The sequence below is a fragment of the Zeugodacus cucurbitae genome, chromosome 5 (assembly GCF_028554725.1).
Source record: "Zeugodacus cucurbitae isolate PBARC_wt_2022May chromosome 5, idZeuCucr1.2, whole genome shotgun sequence".
Taxonomy (NCBI): Eukaryota; Metazoa; Arthropoda; class Insecta; order Diptera; family Tephritidae; genus Zeugodacus; species Zeugodacus cucurbitae.
Window position 1 is genome coordinate 48,857,795 of NC_071670.1, and position 19,294 is coordinate 48,877,088.

Sequence of the window (19,294 nt, forward strand, 5' to 3'; positions counted from 1 at the left end):
TGTTCAGCGATGAGGCTCATTTCTGGTTGAATGGCTACGTAAATAAGCAAAATTGCCGCATTTGGGGTGAAGAGCAACCAGAAGCCGTTCAAGAACTGCCCATGCATCCCGAAAAATGCACTGTTTGGTGTGGTTTGTACGCTGGTGGAATCATTGGACCGTATTTTTTCAAAGATGCTGTTGGACGCAACGTTACGGTGAATGGCGATCGCTATCGTTCGATGCTAACAAACTTTTTGTTGCCAAAAATGGAAGAACTGAACTTGGTTGACATGTGGTTTCAACAAGATGGCGCTACATGCCACACAGCTCGCGATTCTATGGCCATTTTGAGGGAAAACTTCGGAGAACAATTCATCTCAAGAAATGGACCCGTAAGTTGGCCACCAAGATCATGCGATTTAACGCCTTTAGACTATTTTTTGTGGGGCTACGTCAAGTCTAAAGTCTACAGAAATAAGCCAGCAACTATTCCAGCTTTGGAAGACAACATTTCCGAAGAAATTCGGGCTATTCCGGCCGAAATGCTCGAAAAAGTTGCCCAAAATTGGACTTTCCGAATGGACCACCTAAGACGCAGCCGCGGTCAACATTTAAATGAAATTATCTTCAAAAAGTAAATGTCATGAACCAATCTAACGTTTCAAATAAAGAACCGATGAGATTTTGCAAATTATATGCGTTTTTTTTTTTTTTAAAAGTTATCAAGCTCTTAAAAAATCACCCTTTAAAATAAAAATCTTAAAATATAGTTGAAAGTACACCTTATTATGTCGATCGAATACCTTCTTTAAAAAAATTTTTCAATGACATGACTTTTGTCATTTATATCTCGCATTGTGAAAGGCGACAAATACTGATAGTGACTTCGGAAGCTTGGAAAAGAGCCTCCCAATCTTTTCCATGCACCTTATAGTCCAGGCCAGCACCAAGTGATTATTACTTGACCCTGTCTATGGTAAACTTTTAAAAATAGATTAACATAGTTACGAATGCTTCCTTAATAGTGGCTGTATGACATTATCTTCAAAATCTCAACAACTTTAAACAAAACTGTACATATTTGACATAAATCTAATGTTTCTAGCAGTGCTAAATAAAACATTTCATTAATGCAAAAATATTGAATTTCTTTATACTAGACTTAAATTATCACCATGATGAATTGTTAGTGTAGTCAAATGTGATTCACTGTGTTTTATATGGTAAGCAGAAGAATTCAAATTTTATGCTCTAAAGAAATCAAAAAAGTAAAAAAAAATTATTTTAGTATAACCCGAAAGAAGTAGAAAAAATAGGCTAAGAATCGGCCAAATATGACCGATGCCGATGCTTAATTTTGTGGCCGATACTGGCCGATGCCGATACCAAGGCCGATTAATCGGTCGGTCTCTAATAGGAACTCTTGAAAATATAGCTTTTCATTTTCCAACATTCATAAACTTCTAGAGAGTGTTGAAGGACAAGCGAGGAGCGAATTAAGCACTTCAGATTATTAACTCATTGCTTAATTAGATTTAGAAAACCAACTTGGAGAGGTTCAAACGATATTGAGGTTCTAGTAAGATTGAATAAGAAACCATTATGTATGAGATTTTAAAATATATAAAAATAATATAATAAATATATTTTTGAAAAAAAAGTAGTATTAATAGCAATATACATGCCACAATCTAATATTGCGCTAAGGGTTTCATTTAAACACTATCTTAACGTCGTCATTCATTAAATTTCATTGCTAAATAATGAAGATGCTCTTCGTAGTTTCCAAACACTTTCAAATGAAGTAGCTATAAAACTCCCTCCTCTACCCTCAACTTGGTGGTCTGTACGCCTTATCTCTACGGTGTATGCATGTGTGAGCGGCCACAGTTTATCAACTTCAAATGCATTAAATGTGGCATGCAAGCACAATCTACAAAAGAAGAGTCCTGTGTGCGTTTATCATATTAAAGACTCGCATGTATGTGGGTCAAACGCTGCAAATGAAGTTGTTGCAGCACTGATAAAAGCGAGCAAGACAGTTTAACACCGTGCGGATATGCGTTGTGGAAGAGGTTAAGGCACAAGCAGGATATTAGACGCACATATGGTTATGTATGTGTGTATATATACTCGAAAAAGGTCACTCGCATGCGTTCTAGTTGCTGTGCTGTCATTCATGTTCTAATGCAATAAAATTGTCATTTACTAATCTGAAAATTGTCACTGCGCTGTGGCATATTCATTGATAAAAAATAACGAAAGGACTTTTTTAGAGTTTACCCATGTTTACCTCACACACACACACACACACTTAGTTCCATATATGGAGCGAGATAAGCGCCGGATAGACAGTAAAGAACAGGTAGACAGTCAGCTAACGCATTGCCATTTGAGGAGGACGAGCATTGCAGACTTTTGCTTCAAATCATGAATGACCGCAAGCGATAGACAAGCGCGAAGATAATCCTTTTCCACAATACATGAATGATTTTATTTTTGCGTTCCGAGCGTTCACTACAGTAGACACAATTAAAAAGTTGACGCCACTTCTGCCTCCTTATCACTTTGGGCAAACAAACCCACACACTCATCCATCTATCTTTTTAGATTCGTAAACACCGTAAGGTCGCATAGGTGAACGAATGGCTTCATGGTTTAATTAAAAGGATATTCGTGTTGAACTGATATGAATGAAGTGCAGTGGAGTTAATAGAGCATAACTATGTAAATAAAAAGGATATATTGTTGATTGCAGGAAATTAATCTTAAAGACTTTATGTATGGCGATTGTGTTGCGTACCACATTGTGTTAAAGTGTTGATACTACGTCTGTTTTTGGGTATAGGCTGATAATTGTAGCAATGAGTTTTTGAGTTGGGTTTGTTTGAGAATTTATGCTTTAAGCAATCGCTCAGTAACGGTAAAACCTTAAGCATATAACTTTGTAACCGTATTTCTTTGTTTGAATGCGTCTAGGTTGGGTTAAGTTCATAAACTGGCACTCGCTACAAGTGTCGCGAAAGATCCAGTTTGACCAGCTAAAGATGTCGGTCCCTTTTGATGGCAAAATACTCCTAAGTATGGATCGAAAAAATATCCCTGAATTCATATCATCAATACCATCGAAGCACTTTGAGTCTATCTCAAATTTTCCGAGATGGTTAAGGTCTAATCTAGCCAGTTCAGTGATTAAAAAAAAATTTTGGATATATTTTTAAAATGTGTCCAATGGTTTATATTCTTGAGTTTAATATTTCATTAATATGCAGTTTCGTTAGGATCAGGACCTTTTTCAGCCATGTCCATGTTTCGTGATTTAGATGTTCCGAAAATATTGTGCATCCAAACATATACACTTCAATTCAATTCTTTCATGAAGTTATTGCAGTGGATTGTCTAGAAAGGTCGTAAGAAGTTAAATTAAATTCTATTGTAGAGACCGGAAACGGCTTGATTCTCTTATAGGAATATAGACAGAAAACGTTTCCTTATGCTACAGCCCAGGTACGGTTTCATTAAGATATCTGACTAACTATCGGAAATATCTATACTATCCTTTGTGTCCTCGGGAGAGCAAAAGTGGGAATATCTAAAGTATGTATGACGGACCAGAGCTGGAAAAACGAATATATGGGTCTAGTTAAAAACGAACCTTTAGCATTAAAAAGGCAATACGAGTAAGAATCGTGTAACCGATTTTAGTATTTTCATTTCTTGGAGCTAGAGGAAGTGGAAGTAAACCTACCACCACAGGGATTATCAAAACCAATGGATTGGTATCTACGAAAATTTGTTAAAAACTGATTAAACAGGTTTTGAGGTATGACTTTCACTTAAAATGCTCATTTTAGCAGCGTGGATCTAATGGAGATATCTTCAAGAGAATCAGACCTACCTTTCTGAAATGTTAAGTTATAGCAATTTAGATTTATACAGCCCTAAATCAATCTTACTTTTTTTGAGATCTTATACATATTATAAATGAATAATTGCGGAAACGTTGAGCAGCGACTCGAAACACTTTTGGAAGAACGTTGGTTAAGGGGTTAGCGGTAGTCAGGATTTTAAATTTTTTTTTGTTTTTTTTGCATTTTCGTTAACCCTTCTGCTATGTTAGGAAAAAATTACTCATATAGTGTTTTGGGTCAATTTGACCCACTTATAAAAACTCCACTAATAACACTATTTTATTGAAAGAGTTGATATTTTTTTTATTTGAATCAAGTTAAGTGTATGTTAATTGTAGAAAATATTTGAGATATGTATGTTTAACGGCAATTTTCACAAACTAGGCTGCTGTGTTCCTTGCAAACAAATTTTTGGCACATACTACTAGCTGAATATTTGTTCGAGTTTTTTGTATGATGACAGAAGAAACATCGCTGTCGTGTTTTGGTGGATTCATTTCTGGAACAGCACAGAGCTGTGCAAAATATACTCGATTTCCGATAACTTGCTTTCTTTGTCGGCGTTTTTGATCGAGTGATGTAATAATAAACGGCAAAATGTTTCAAAATACTAGGTGGGTCAAATTGACCCAACAACGTAATAAGTGTAATGAAATTACTTTTGGCATCCACCAGCAACATAAAAAACAGATATTATTTTAATTTTCATATTTATCTATTCCTTTTACTGCAGTCAACAAATAGAAGAAGAATCAATACAATACGACTAGACTAAACCGCGAATTTCGACGAGTTTTACTGAAAATTGGGTCAAATTGACCCAAACATAGCAGAAGGGTTAAGTGTAATATCTTAAAAATATTTTCTGAAAATTTGAAGTTGTTCCGATAATTACTTTTCGAGTTATATGACAAATAGCAAAAAGCGTTCGGGCATTCCAAAGCGCTAGTGTGGAACTTTAAATGTGTTTTTTTTGAACTGGTGACAACTGAAACTCGAAAACCGCTCAGTAGATTTTAATGAAATTTATACAGCTTTTAGAATACATAATAATCCTGGGGATATGGATTCCCATAATAATGGGAATCAAAGCTTTTTTGTTTTTCAAACTATTGATTTTTTCCGAAATACCAAGAAAAAAATTTCCTGAGGCTGCCATTTTGTTAATTTTTGAGAAAAAAAAACAGAAAAGCTTCGATCAGGCCCAGGATTACCTATTTCTAAAACTAATTCTTCTTATCCGATTGATTTTAGATGAATTTTCAAGAACTTATGATTGTCACCGCATGGTCCTTTTTTTGGAACTTAGCACAAACAGCTATAACTTTTTATTTTTTATTTTAGATCAACAAACCAAAACTGACCTTGTAAAGCATCAAAATATTTACATAAGAAGAAAACCAAATTCCATCACAATCAAAGCCCCCCATTACCATGCTTCCACATCCCTACTTCAACAAATTTTAACGACCTGCCACAATCGCTATTCAAAGAATGCAGACAAGTTTGGAACAGAGTGCTTATTTGCATGTCAACTTCCAGACCGACCAGCATTAGTCCTTGAAAAGTACGCATGGTTTGCATGTCCTTATAAAAAAAACACAATAACAAGCGAAAAAAACATGTAAAAACAGCAAAAACAACCGTAACAGGAAAACCCGTTACACCAGCCACGCTGCAATGAAACCGAAAGTTAGTACAAGCAGCAAAAAAACACACAACGGCCGATGAGTTGAGTGAAATGCGAGCGTAAGCGCAGTCAAACAGGTGTGAGGTGACAAATGCGCATGGCACCCGTTCGACAACTGTAACGGTGGCAGCAACAAAAACAACAACAATCAATTGCATGTGACCAACTGTCTCATATTCAATGTCATAATTTGTTGTCAACACCGAAACTGGTCCGCGGCCAAGACCAAGTCCAAGTAAAAGCGCAGCATTATCAACCACCACAAATGGTTCCCCCAATCACTTTCTAACCAAGACAACAGTAACAACAACAACAACCGAAAGGCTCGCGGCAAGGACGGACGGACAGTCACGCTTAATTACCGCAAGAACGCAAGAAAAAGAAAATACAACAGATAAATATTGGCAAATGCAAAAGTAGTGGAACCAGTCAAAAGTAATGAATATCTCCATATATATATCTCATACATATGAGTATATATCTCATATGTATTTCTTTTTTTTCATGTAAACAGTAGTGCATTTCTTAATGATCACTTACAGACAGCCTTCGCTTTCTTCATCTAAAACACAATTCAAGTGCATAAACTGGGGCACACTTCTTCTGGCATGCTATGCTATGCCATGCTATGCTGTGTTCCCCCATGTCGCTGCTGCTGCTGCTACTGCCTGTAACTCTGCTATGGGGCAACTGTCGCTGGGCCAACCGCAATGGCACATGCCCTCAGGTGAAATTGAGACCTTTCATGTGTGTGTTCGCGTTCGCGCCTGCGTAGAAGGGGAGAAAATCCAGTATTCGGTGGCATTTAAATGGTAGCTCATATGACTGTATGGTATGTGTGTAAGTAAGTAGCAATGAAAATGAAAATTATTTACTGCGTGTGCATATTTCTGGTAATATTTTCGAGGCGATGGTAAATTAATAGCATTGGCTTGTGGCACTTTAATTGGTCTAGTTGTTGTTGTTTGTTGTTATTGTAATAACTCTTCATATTTATGTGCTTATTTTAATTAAGCTCATGCCCCATACACTTCTGTACAACTCATTGTTAATGCATATTTTGATTGGGTTTTCGGTTTTAATTCGTAACTGCAATGGAGTCAAAATTTACCACTAATGAATTTCGGAAACTCGATCGGTGAGTGCTTAATTTTACATATACATTTTTCTTTATATTTTGTTTTTATTTAATTAATATTTTAAAAGATATTTTTCACTAAAATAATTATATGAACCCAACATAAGTTAGGTTAGGTCTAGTGGTTGTCTGTCGACGCACCTAGGTCTTTTGGAGGGCCATTATCACACTACCGGTAATGAAATATAACTCGCATTATAAATAAACTTCATTTGTATCAAATGGCTTGTGAAGAACATTTACGAGTTTACTATAGGTTAAGAGTTTCGAAAATGAAAAGCATGACTTATACTAAAGGAATAAAGGGAACGTCGTTTACAATGCCTTTGATCTGTTTATATATATTTGGCATAAACTGGTTTTAGCTCTTTATTCAATGCTTTATAAAAAGTGTTACAGTGATCGGATTTATTTCAAATATGAGTCGATTTGCGTTCGATAATCTGTTTCCATCTCGACGGGAACTTCATAATACCCCACTCGTAGAAGCCCCCCTCCTTATTTGCGAAGAACTCGAACAGTCACTTTTCACAAGCCACTTTTGAGTTCAACTTTACACCACCAAGGGCGTTCGCCATGAACCGGAACAGGTGGTGGTAATCACTTGGTCCTATGCCCAGGCTACATGGTGGATGTGATAAAGCCTCCCATCCGAGCACCCGTAGCTTCTGACGAGTCATCAACGAAGTGTGTGGATTGGCGTTGTCCTGGTGGAACACTATACCCTTCCTGTTGGCCAATTCTGGACGATCAGCTTCAAGCGGTCCAGTTGTTCGCAGTAGATGGTAGAATTAAGTTTCCCTTCCAATCCCACCAAACACACAGCAAAACCTTCCTGGCCGTCAATCCCGGCTTGGCCACTGTTTGGAACGATTCACCGACCTTCGACCACGACCATTTTCGCTTGATATTGTCGTATGTGATCCATTTTTCGTCGCCAGTCACCAATCGCTTTAAAAATGGGTCGAGTTCATTCTGTTTCAGCAGCATATCGCAGGCGTTGATTCGGTCCAGAAGGTTGTTTCGTGTCAAATCATGCGGCACCCAAACATCTAGCTTTTTTGTGTATCCAGCCTTCTGCAGATGGTTTAAAATAGTTTGGTGACTAACTCCCATCTTCTGCGCTATGTCACGAGATGCCACCTGCCGGTCTAACTCGATGTTTTCCATAAATTGATCGGTATTCGTCGTCACAGGTCTTCCGCCGGCTGGCTTATCCATGGTGTCGTTTTCACCCGCTCTGAATTGTCGAAAGCATTCCTCCGCAGTTCGAAGTGATATAGTACCATCTCCCAAAACACCATTAATCTCACGGAACGTTTCTCTATCGGATTTTCTTTTAACGAAGGAAACTCCATGTTTACACGTCTAAAACTGTTGATAACTGTTGAATGCAATTTCCAAACTAATCATGCATAGCGTTTTATTGTATAGTATTGCCAGATAAGAGCTCTGTAGCCCTATATATATATACATATATACAAAAAAAGAGAACCAAGATTAGAAGCTCAGATGCTGGACTTCAGAACGTTTTGTTGTTTAATTTATAAGTGCTGATTATAGAAGCTTTACGGCATACTTTTTAGGAATTTAGTCTTCAATAACTTGGGAGGGGACAAAATATGACAAGATTGAGCTAAAAAATTATTATACGACTTTCAACGGTATATTTTAAGTTTTATTTTAGATAAATATATTGATAGCTTTTCGTTCATGGAGCAGTTTCATCAAGGTCGTCCAAAACCATATTTTGCCAAAAAATATCGATATTGTAAGAAATGCTGGAAAATATTGTCATGCGTCTTCAGATATGATAATGATGATAGTTGAAGCCAAAATTGGTTTGAATGAAACAAAATCTGAGTATAAGATCTTCGAATCACGGAATTATATACATTTGCCATAATTTGAACTTATTGAGTTGTTTCAAGAAGATTCAGTTCTACGTAATTAAACGAATCAGGGAACAAATAGTACCTGTTTGATAAAAGTAAATTAGTCAAATCTGAATAGTGCATATTTGAAATGTACCCTTGCAATGAAGGGTTTTCAAAAAATAATTTGCGGTTGTTCACTAAGTAATTTCGTTTTTTTAGGGTAATTTAAACACGATATTTTTATTTTGAAAAACGTGTTGTGAAATTATATATTCTCCATTTTGATCCAATACCATTTGTCAACGCATCGACCAATCGACCAACGACTTTATTTTACCACATCGGCTTCAAGAGACCTTCCACGACATCCTCAAGAAATTGCCGGAAAATAATTTTGCATTAAGGTATTTCTCCGTATACATCACATAAAATATACCAAAATTGATGTTTTCGATCTTTCATCTCCGATTGAACACCAAACAAAAATTATCCCAAAAATAAAAAAAAATTCACAATAATAATTCTTACTATACCAGCTGTTTAAAAATATAACAGTAAAGCGGATAAGCGTGAAGTTGGCTGCAAAAAAATCCATACACATACTGATCTCAGTTGTTGTCATCAAACGAAATTATTTAGTGAACGACCCAATACGCTTATAATTGAAACCTAATTTCATATAGCATAAATAACAATCTTCGTATTAGCTCAACGGTGTGTGGTGAATATTTACGTTCTATAATTCGGCTGGTTTAACTTCATTATAACGAGTCTAAAAATGTTCCAACTTAATTTAAAAGATATTTACAATTGAATTCTGTAGAGGCACAATGGTGAGGATATAATACAGATCGGTATTAAAGGTCTTCCGAAGCTTGGACATTGACAGACTTTTCGCATTCTTCCACTCCTCATAAACACTCCTAATTTTGGAAAAACGCTGACTATATTGTATTTAGAAGAAGCAATAACATTTTATTTATTTTATATTTTTGGATTATGCCTGAAGCAGCACGTTCACAGTATAATTAAATCGGTTCTACAAAATTTTGGTAGTTGGTTCGTGTTCACAAATGTGAATAATTTTATTACAGTGAAAACCCTGACATGTAAGCTCGTTTCTACAATTAATGTCAAGCAATGTTGGAACTAATTAGTGAGCAAATGTAATTGTTCTCCTACATGAGTGGCCTGCTTGAGGGAGAAATTGAAATAAGGCGAAGTTGGCTGTCGTTCTCAAGCGTCTTCCATTAATTTTATTACAATTAGAATAATTGGCATATGCAAATTTTTTTAGAGTTTCAAATTTTTAGGGTTCTTCTTAGATAAATATACAAATAATGATGCAAAATGTTGAGGGCATAATGGTTTTCTACATGGAAGAAAGGACTTTTGGGATATTTTTATGCCAAATGTATTCAATTGGAACTTAATGATATAACCTGACACAAACCAAGTTCTATTCTGTAGTTATGAAACACAGGATGAGCCTGAATCAACCCAATGCCTTCAGTTTAACATTAAAGAAAATAATGATTGTATCTGCTTCTTAGAAATTATTCCAGTCCATTATAATTAATTGTATTTCAATCCATCAGTGGATCTACTGACCTTGTTCACACATAAAACTGTCATCGAATTCGAAAGAATATTAAAGTTATTGTATGACTTTATAGCTAGTTTTTCACTACCAGGCTCTATGTGGCACTTAATTAGTTTAGCATTATTTATGACAATTTATAAAATAAAATATTGCATTTAATAAATTTAAAGGCGCCTGCGCATAGACAAGCGGCCGGTAATATTTTGAACAGCTTTTGCGACTCCCGACCCCATAATTTAACACAATTTAATGGGAAACAAAATGAAATTGAGCACGTTACAGGCACTTAGTTGTAACTGCGGCAGTAATTAACACTCGACTCGCGAAGGCAGACATACTCGTACAATCAAAGTAGGCGCAGTCAATGCAGTGCCAAGCGAAATGGGCTGCTTGTGATGCAATGAATAATTACCAGCAGGCGACCACCAAAGAAGTGCTGACAGCCAAGATGTTGGGCGACTGATTGATGCGCGTAAAGGGCGAGTTATATAGTATATATATTTATGAGGCATTGATAGATGCGTGTTTATGGAATGTTGTAAATGAGAAACTGTGCAGTAGCGGCGATTGATGCGGTTCTAGCCTAAAATGTTAAGCGTAAGTTTGTTGCAAGTGGCTTTATTTTCCCGACCACAGCCACATTTAATTAAAATAGTAAATGAGAAAAATGTATGTTTGTACGCTGTGGCACAATAATTTCCAAAGCTGCGGGCATTTTTTAATTTTTTTCGCAAATATTTTACGAAGCGACCACGACAATGTTGTAAACAAAAAACAAAAATAAAAAACGAAAAATACAGATTGTAAAGCGTTGTAATTTAGCCTAGATTGCCTAGGAAATTGTTACAGCGCATGCTGTAACTGTTGACAGTAATCACTTGCCGCGTGCCTCATGGCTCATCAACTATGCATCGCCCATATATGGACTCGTATACAGACAGACCTTGGCGAGGGCAGTGGGCGTGCAATAACTACTGGGACGACGACTAAGGGGCGTGGTAATTGCATTCCATGCGTGTAACTACGCATAATTTCTGGAAATCGTTAATAAAACGCCACCATAATTTCAGTTGTGCTCTTATTTGCCAAAGTAGAAAATTGTGTCAACCCTTTGAGCACCTCTGTCTGTCTCTTACCTACAAAATATAGTTACTGTATTTTGATTTCACCCCTCGAGTGTTTAAGTTGCAATAAATATGCAGATGCGTAGTCGTAACTATAATTTGCGGCACGTTTGTATTTTTTTGTGGCGCTTTAGGCGTCTGCTATAGCAAAATTAACGGTTCTATGCTAAAGAAAAAATAACAAAATTGACAATACAATACATGGATGGATGGTTGTTGAAGCCCCCAGCTTGTTAACTGATTTCAAGATAAAAAACGGTTCGCAATTTGCTACAATGTATGTGCGGTTGTTGTTGAAGCTACGACAGCGGCTTGTTAAGTAGCATGCAACAGTGTCGACAGACACCGTCACTTGGCGGTTGGCCATATAAAAATAGATGCTTCGGCTGACTTCGAGTTGGTGCAGCTCAAATGTGTGCACATAAAGTTGATTGGTGTCGTAAAAGCCTCTTTTTGGGTAAAGTATTTCGCATTGTGTTCTACACCTATGCACCAAGGGGATACAATTTGATATAAGCTTCGTTTATAACTTATTTTTTAGGAATCTGGCACGCAACAACTCTCTTTATAAATGACATTCCGTTTCTGTTAAGAACTTAAAATAATAGGTGTATACTCGGGAAGTCCTAGAGAGTTAAGGTCAATATCCCTTAAACCCTAAGATTGAAAGGGTTAGACATATAAGAAGGATATCCTCATTGACTTCAACATTTCGTCAAAATCAAAAGTTTCCGTAGTTTCTGAGCTCGAGATTAGAGATATCTGATAACCGTACCTGAACCAGTTCAAGCTCCTCTGTTTCAAGCTCTTTGAATGCAGGCTTATTAGATTTTCTAATACCCGAAGCCATCGAGAGGTGTTTTGGGGGATGGTACTCTATCACTTCGAACTGCGGCGGAATGTTTTCGACGATTCAAAGCGGTTGAAAACGACTCCCTGAATAAGCCAGCCAGCGGAAGACCTGTGACGTCGAATACCGATCAAATCATGGGTAACATCGAGTTAGACCGGCATGTGGCATCTCGTGACATCGGCCAGGAGATGGGAGTTAGTCACCAAACCATTTTAAACCAAATGCAGAAAGCTTGATACGCAAAAAAGCTAGATGTTTGGGTGACGCATGATTTGACCCGAAACAACCTTCTGAACCGAATCAACGCCTGCGATATGCTGCTGAAACGGAACGAACTCGACCCAATTTTGAAGCGGGAATCATCCACTATGAGATGCTCCCATATGGCCAGACGCTAAATTTAACCATCAACTGCGAACAACTGGACCGTTTGAAGCAGGCGATCGACTAGCAGCGTCCAGAATTTGCCACCAGAAAGGGTGTAGTGTTCCACCAGGACAACGCCAGAACACAAACTTCGTTGATGACTCGCCAAAAGCTATGGGAGCTCGGATGGGATATATTATCGCATCCACCAAATATCTCGGACATAGCTCCAAGTCACTACCCCTTGTTCCTGTCCATGGCGAACGCCCTTGGTGGTGTAAAGTTCAACTCAAAAGAGGCTTGTGAAAAGTGGTTGTGGGGTATTATGAAGTTGCCGTCTAGATGGAAACAGATTATCGAACGTAACGGCGCATATTTGAACAAAATCTGATCAACTGCAACCCTTTTTATAAAGCATTGTATAAAAAGCTAAAAAGCGAAAGGGAGATATTGCCAATCTAATATTATGAGAATCAGAAAAGCTGCTACAATGAAATATGCTTCAGTGATCAAGTAGTTAGTCTTACAAAGGATGGTTCTTGATAATTAATCTTTTTTTTTTTTGAAGGATTTTAGATTTTAAGTATAGATAGATTTTTTGGTAGAGGAAAAGATGCTAATGTGTCCAATTTCACTCAGAAAGAAATCGGTACAATTATAGGTTTGCGTGATCATTTTCTATAACCCTTTGAAGTAGTGGAAACACTATTTCTTGATTCGTGTTGTTAGAGCCTGATCTCTACCTAACACTTTGGACAATCAGAGTAAGTAAATAACTCTTTTTCATTAATTTAAGGAATATGATCTTGATCTTGTATCACGCCTCAATTGCTGTATGCCTCACAGCCTTTCACTTTTCTAATTTATTTTTTCAGTGGCTGAAAATGGACTCTATTAATGGTATGTAGAGCAGGTTTATATGCATTGACTTATTATTTTTTCTTTACAAACTCATTTTTCATTGACTGAATACGAGTATTGAAAGAGTTTGAAGACAAGCTTCCAATAGCCGTGATCGTCTAGTGGTTAGGACCCTACGTTGTGGCCGTAGTAACCCAGGTTCGAATCCTGGTCACGGCAATGCCTCGAAGAAAGCATTGTCACGGATGGAAGCGGATTTTTTATTTGATTTTTGGAGAAGTAATAATTAGATGGACTACGCTAAAGAAGTATGAAAGGAACTGACATAACTGAGCAACTGGGTCTATGTAAAGTATTATTTAATATTTATTTGAATTTTTCATAGAAGAAGTGTTGTCCTTCAGTCTGTTTTAAGGGCTTTAATCACAAGCTTGTGGCCGTAGTAACCCAGGTTCGAATCCTGGTCACGGCAATGTTTATCAAAAACATTGTCACGGAGAGAAGCTTTTTATATTTAGTTCGAAGAGGGTATTTGGTTCCGAACCTGAACGATAATTAAATGAGGGTCTAAAGATAATACTCAGAGTCATTTATAATCAGTGCCATAACTGAGGTGCCATAACTGAGTACTCAATAGTCAAAGAGAGCCATTAGCAGCCGTATTCAGTAGTAAAAAGTATTAAATCTCGAACCACTGTACCCCGAGTTTGAACGCATCTCCAAAGAAATGCGGAAGCAAAGTCATAAAAGCTTTCCATCATTTGAATTTGGCATTTGCTGCTTGTTTGGTCGTCTTAATAGCACCAATTTAGTGTCTCCGGAGTAGGCCATTTAGAATTTTACGACACAAACATTGGAAAGGAGAAGAGTTACCGCTAAGCGAAGTCAAATGAGGATATGTAAATGTTTAAAAAGAGACCGTTGTTTCAGTTAAGCAGGTCTGGAGCTGGCGCTAAGGATGTAGGTAGATAAGAGGTGAGGTAAGAAATGAGACCGTTGCTTAAGTATGTGTTTAGTGCCCGTCAAATTCAAATGGCATAACACAATCGACTACAACACCAAAAAATACAAAAAATCAACAAAAACGCAAAAAGTGCGCTACAAAAACAGCCGCCGATAAGGTTAAGTTCACTTGCGTGTGCAACATCCGTAACATGCAACATGCCGAGGGAGTACTTTTTTATGCGCTCCGTTCGATTTGCTACCTTGTAAGCACTTTGCGCAGCAGTTGCATGTTGCTGGCGGGTGTTTCCATACACTTTAGGCGTACACGGCGCAGTAGCGCTTTGACTTGCCTGCGCATGTGCGCGTCCTACTTAGGCTTGCAACAATTTGTTAATTACCCGCAGTTACAAATTGCTTAATTCCCATACGAAGAGCATTACAAAGCGGGCTTCGTTCATGTGTATTTAAATACCGCCCCTCTTATTAAAAATACACCGAAATTGTATACAGTTAAGCGGTCTCCAAAAGTTGATCTACTTTCTTTTTATCGCAACGAGAATCTAAAAAATGCTTATTAAAGTGGCTTTTACAACATTTGGATCAATAAAAGTGGGAACAAAATACATACTGAGTGTTATAAACTTACTAAACGTATGCGGTTCTTATACCTTTTAGAGCGAAAAAGCTTGAAAGCATCTTCATGGAAGGTCTTTCTTGAACTTCGAAGATTGGTATTGTTGTAGAAGAAATGTAAAGTAACTCCAAACAGCTTTGAGAAATTTTATTGGGGTGAAATATAAATCTAGGTCTCTTCGGCTTACGAAGACTCGCCTAGATTATAAAATTAAAAATTTAGATAATTCGAGCTTCGTCATAGTCTTTTTAGTTTTGAAAGCATCGTTCCACATAGCGTTGATAACAATCTGGAAGTCTCCTAAATTTTCATAAGATGAGATATCATCCATTCCTTAGCTTTACTGACAGACTATGTGGAGAGACTCATTAGTTTACGGAGATACCGATTCGGAGACTATTTGATCAGTAACGTAGACATCTGGGTTAAGTCGGGTGCACATAGACGGAGATGGCCAGGATTAGTATCCGACGAAGGACTACCCCTTTAGTAACATACTCAAAACTATCTAGGAATGGTATATGGTTCTACAAACTATTATCGACGCCAAGGTCGAGCTCTTGGCTTGCGGAAAACGGCAACAAAGGCCACAATTTTTATTTTGTGGACCTAATACGACCCCTATTTTCAACTAACCAAATCACATTCGACCCAAATCTATAACCTCACAAACCGAACTAACAATTGCCAAGAAAATGTCTAAATCCTGTCAAAAATTTCTGTGAACGGTATATTATACTACATCACGACTTAACCTATTTAACCCAAAAAATCATGCAAATTCACTGAACCACATACGCCCATTTAATAAGGGCCTCTACCACAATATAAGGCAAGCCGCCTTTAGTTGCAGCCTCAAGTACGGGCGTAAAATATATTACCCGAAAAATTAATTTCGTACGCATTCCATCAAAACGCACCATCAGTGGCATAGCAGAGACGCCAACAACAACACCAACGCCTCGCGCTGATTATCATCATCACCAACAACCAAATATTGAAGTGAACACATGCTTCAACAAAAATTCCACTGGCGAGCTGCGAACTTCGTTGGTGGTCCGTTTAAGTAAATAAATCGGCATTTCACCACCGTCACCGGCACGCTCATCATCATCATCATCAGCGGTAGCGACCGCCAACATTCATCAGCCAACAAACGACAGCGAGCAGCTACCAGTAGTTAGTGGTCTAACAACAACAGCGTATATGTATGTTTGAACCACCCAACTGCAGTTACAAGTTGCAACACGCGCTTCCCTTGGCAGTGGGTTGGCTGGCATACGCACATACATTTTGCTTTGCTTTACATATATTATATGCAATGCCTCCAACAAATATGCAGCGAGAGCCTTGCAACGCGTTAATCACTTGCTGTTGGTGGCACGCACTTTTGCATGCCACAAATACATTTCAGTGTCGTAACAGGCGCGCCGAAAGCTACTGTTGTCTGCAAGACACTGTCCAGCCCCCGCCCTACGTTAGTAGCTAACGTTGCGTTGCTGTTGCTTTAGCAATTTTTGACGTCATCAATCATTTGTTTGACATCTGCCGCTCTTAAGTCGATTTATTTAGTCTCTATTTGTGCTTTGGAGTAAGAATTAAACGCTATTAACTGCGTAAGCGGCTTCTTTTTCGCCCAGTCTGCGTAGTTAATGAGTGTAATTAATCAGCGAGTGAGTGAAACCGGTCAAAATGGCTTCGACAAATTGTCCATTGAGATTTTACACACGCATTTTAGTCATAAGAATTCAATCAAAATCTATAAAGGTCGCAGACATGCACTTACCTACAAACATATGTAAGTAAGCATCATTACATGTAGGGCAAATATGTGCTTTAAGGCTGGGCAGAGCTGGCAGCAATTAATGGGCTTAAGCGCGATTATATGTTAATAACCAAATCAATCACTTTACATATTTGCCTTGCCCTCAAATGAAATTACATGTAATGAAAATCTTTAATGTAATGCAATTTCGCGGAATTTATTGTGTGCATTTTCAATTATTTCATTACTAAAAATAGCAAATATTGAAAGTATGGTAAAATTAGAGTTTAACAGGTGTACTTTGCGCACACACATCACACAGAAGAGTCTCTAGTATTGGAGTTAATAATGGGTTACAATGTGCCTATTGATGGCTGAAGGGACGACGGAAGAAGCTCCGGCAATAAAGATAAATGATATTAGGTCTTCTTACTATTACACTATTACAAGCACCTAAACTAGTATCACATCCAGGCGCACTGCACAGACATAGTCTTACATACAATGTATGAAGTATAATATAAAAATATTCATTCTGGATCCCGTAATTCCAAAATATACATATAATTCTTATATCAAATATTGAAGAAAATCGCAATGTAATTCACATTTGTTAACTTAAACATCAAAACAAATCCTCATACGCGCACTTTATCCCACATATTCGCACAAGCCCATAGTACACGATTGTACGTGATTACAATTGAATTGTTTTGCTAGTCAAAGTGAGTTAAATTGATTAATAATTCTTAATACATGTTATATACATGTTATGTATATAACAAAAAACAATGATTTGATGAAACTAACCTTTGCAACACACTTGAGCACCTAATCCAAACGCTGAGGCAGCTGCTGGGATCACACGACGATCGTATAACCTGTGCCGCAACTCCACACTTTGCTCCAACTTTATATAAATTGTTCTTCAGTACATACACTATTGTCTACAAACACGTCTATTTAACAGATTTCTTTATAAACTTACTACATTTACAGTTTATTTTATAGTAATTAAAAATTGTTGCAAGCGGCGCAATACCCACCGCATAAAAACGCTTATTTGCCAAACTCGCAAAAAAGACGTATTACAACGCACAATCCACTCAAAAACATTAAAATTACCGAATTTGACTATTTAATAGTTTTAAATTAAAGATCATTACACTATTTTAAAATATTTCGTGCTTTTGCTTCCCACTTTCGCAATATTTTTGGCACAACAATGCGTATGTAAACAAACGCGCAGAGCTGCATGTAGATTTGTGATTTTATTTAGAATTCCAATTAGTGCTAATTAGAACCGGTTACTAATTGGTAATATTGTTTTGTTATTATGCAAATACTTATTTTTGTTTATGTGGAATATAATTATTATGAATAAATGTGTAAATATGTATATTTAAGACACTTACTTGTTATATTCGTATAGTTGCAGATGATACATAGAAAGTAGCAGAAGGTTAAACATTATTGCTAGTTGAAGTAGCCAATTTACGAAGAGATCATTGGGAAATATATTAGTACCTGAAAAAATGTTAATATTGTATTTTAGCATTGAAATGTATTATTTCTTTATATTCAAGTACTTACATTTAAATTATATACCACCTTTCATAGAGTAGTTAATTTAGATAGTGATTGATATGTCTCCTTCGAAATATCGGATAAGAGTTGTTTCTGAAAAGATAATTTCTTTAGGATAGGCCTTAATCACTGAAAAATTTAATAAAGTTTGAATTAATTATAATTTTTAGATACTTACTTGGTACTCATATAATTATGATATAATTATTTAGTTAATTACATAGGGAAAACATGTATGTATAATGGTAGAAATTTAAAATATAAACCAATTTGGTAGTCTATAATAAAAAAATGAAGTATCGAAGAGCATAATAAATTTCTTTAAAATAAAAAGGTTTTTTTTTTCCAAAAACTCATTATTACTAAGAATACGCTATAGATTGGCGGGACCGTGGTCAAGGAGAACACCAATAAAAAATAAAAGTGATACAACTAGTGTATCGATTTCTGATTCAGGCACTGATATCTACAAAACCTAGGTAATCCAAGATGTTGTCATTGTATTTATAGAAGTCTACAAACATCATTTGAACTAGTCTCACCCATTTAAGCTGCGCGAATCAACGGTGTCGGTAAATTTCTGACGTCCAACTTCTTGAGGCAAGATAGTAAATCAATGGAGTTCAACGAAATATTCAAATTACGGGTTTAAACTAGAGTTTTGTGGATGATTTCGGACGATGCCATTTTTTAAGCACTTTGGATCTTTGTATGATAAAAGAACTCCAAAATATGGATCTTAAAGATTTGGCAAATGTTATTAGGAAAGGATACCGCCTGTTAAAAAAATGGATTCTACTAAATTAATAAAATAATTTACAAACTACCATATGGATATTATATTAATAAGTTTTAAAAAGTCAACTGAACATATTCTTAAGAATGTTGTTGTTGTAACGGTTACCCAAACCTTCCTGAACCGGTAAGCCTAAATTAATTGTCATCGAAGTCATCTAAC

General features: G+C 36.8%; 1 non-coding gene across 1 annotated transcript; it reads left to right on the forward strand.

Annotated features, from left to right (window-relative positions):
- The first annotated feature begins 13,552 nt into the window (after positions 1-13,552).
- On the forward strand, positions 13,553-13,624 carry Trnah-gug (transfer RNA histidin (anticodon GUG)). Its single transcript has one exon. It is a non-coding gene; the product is annotated as a tRNA-His (tRNA).
- Positions 13,625-19,294: the final 5,670 nt, after the last annotated feature.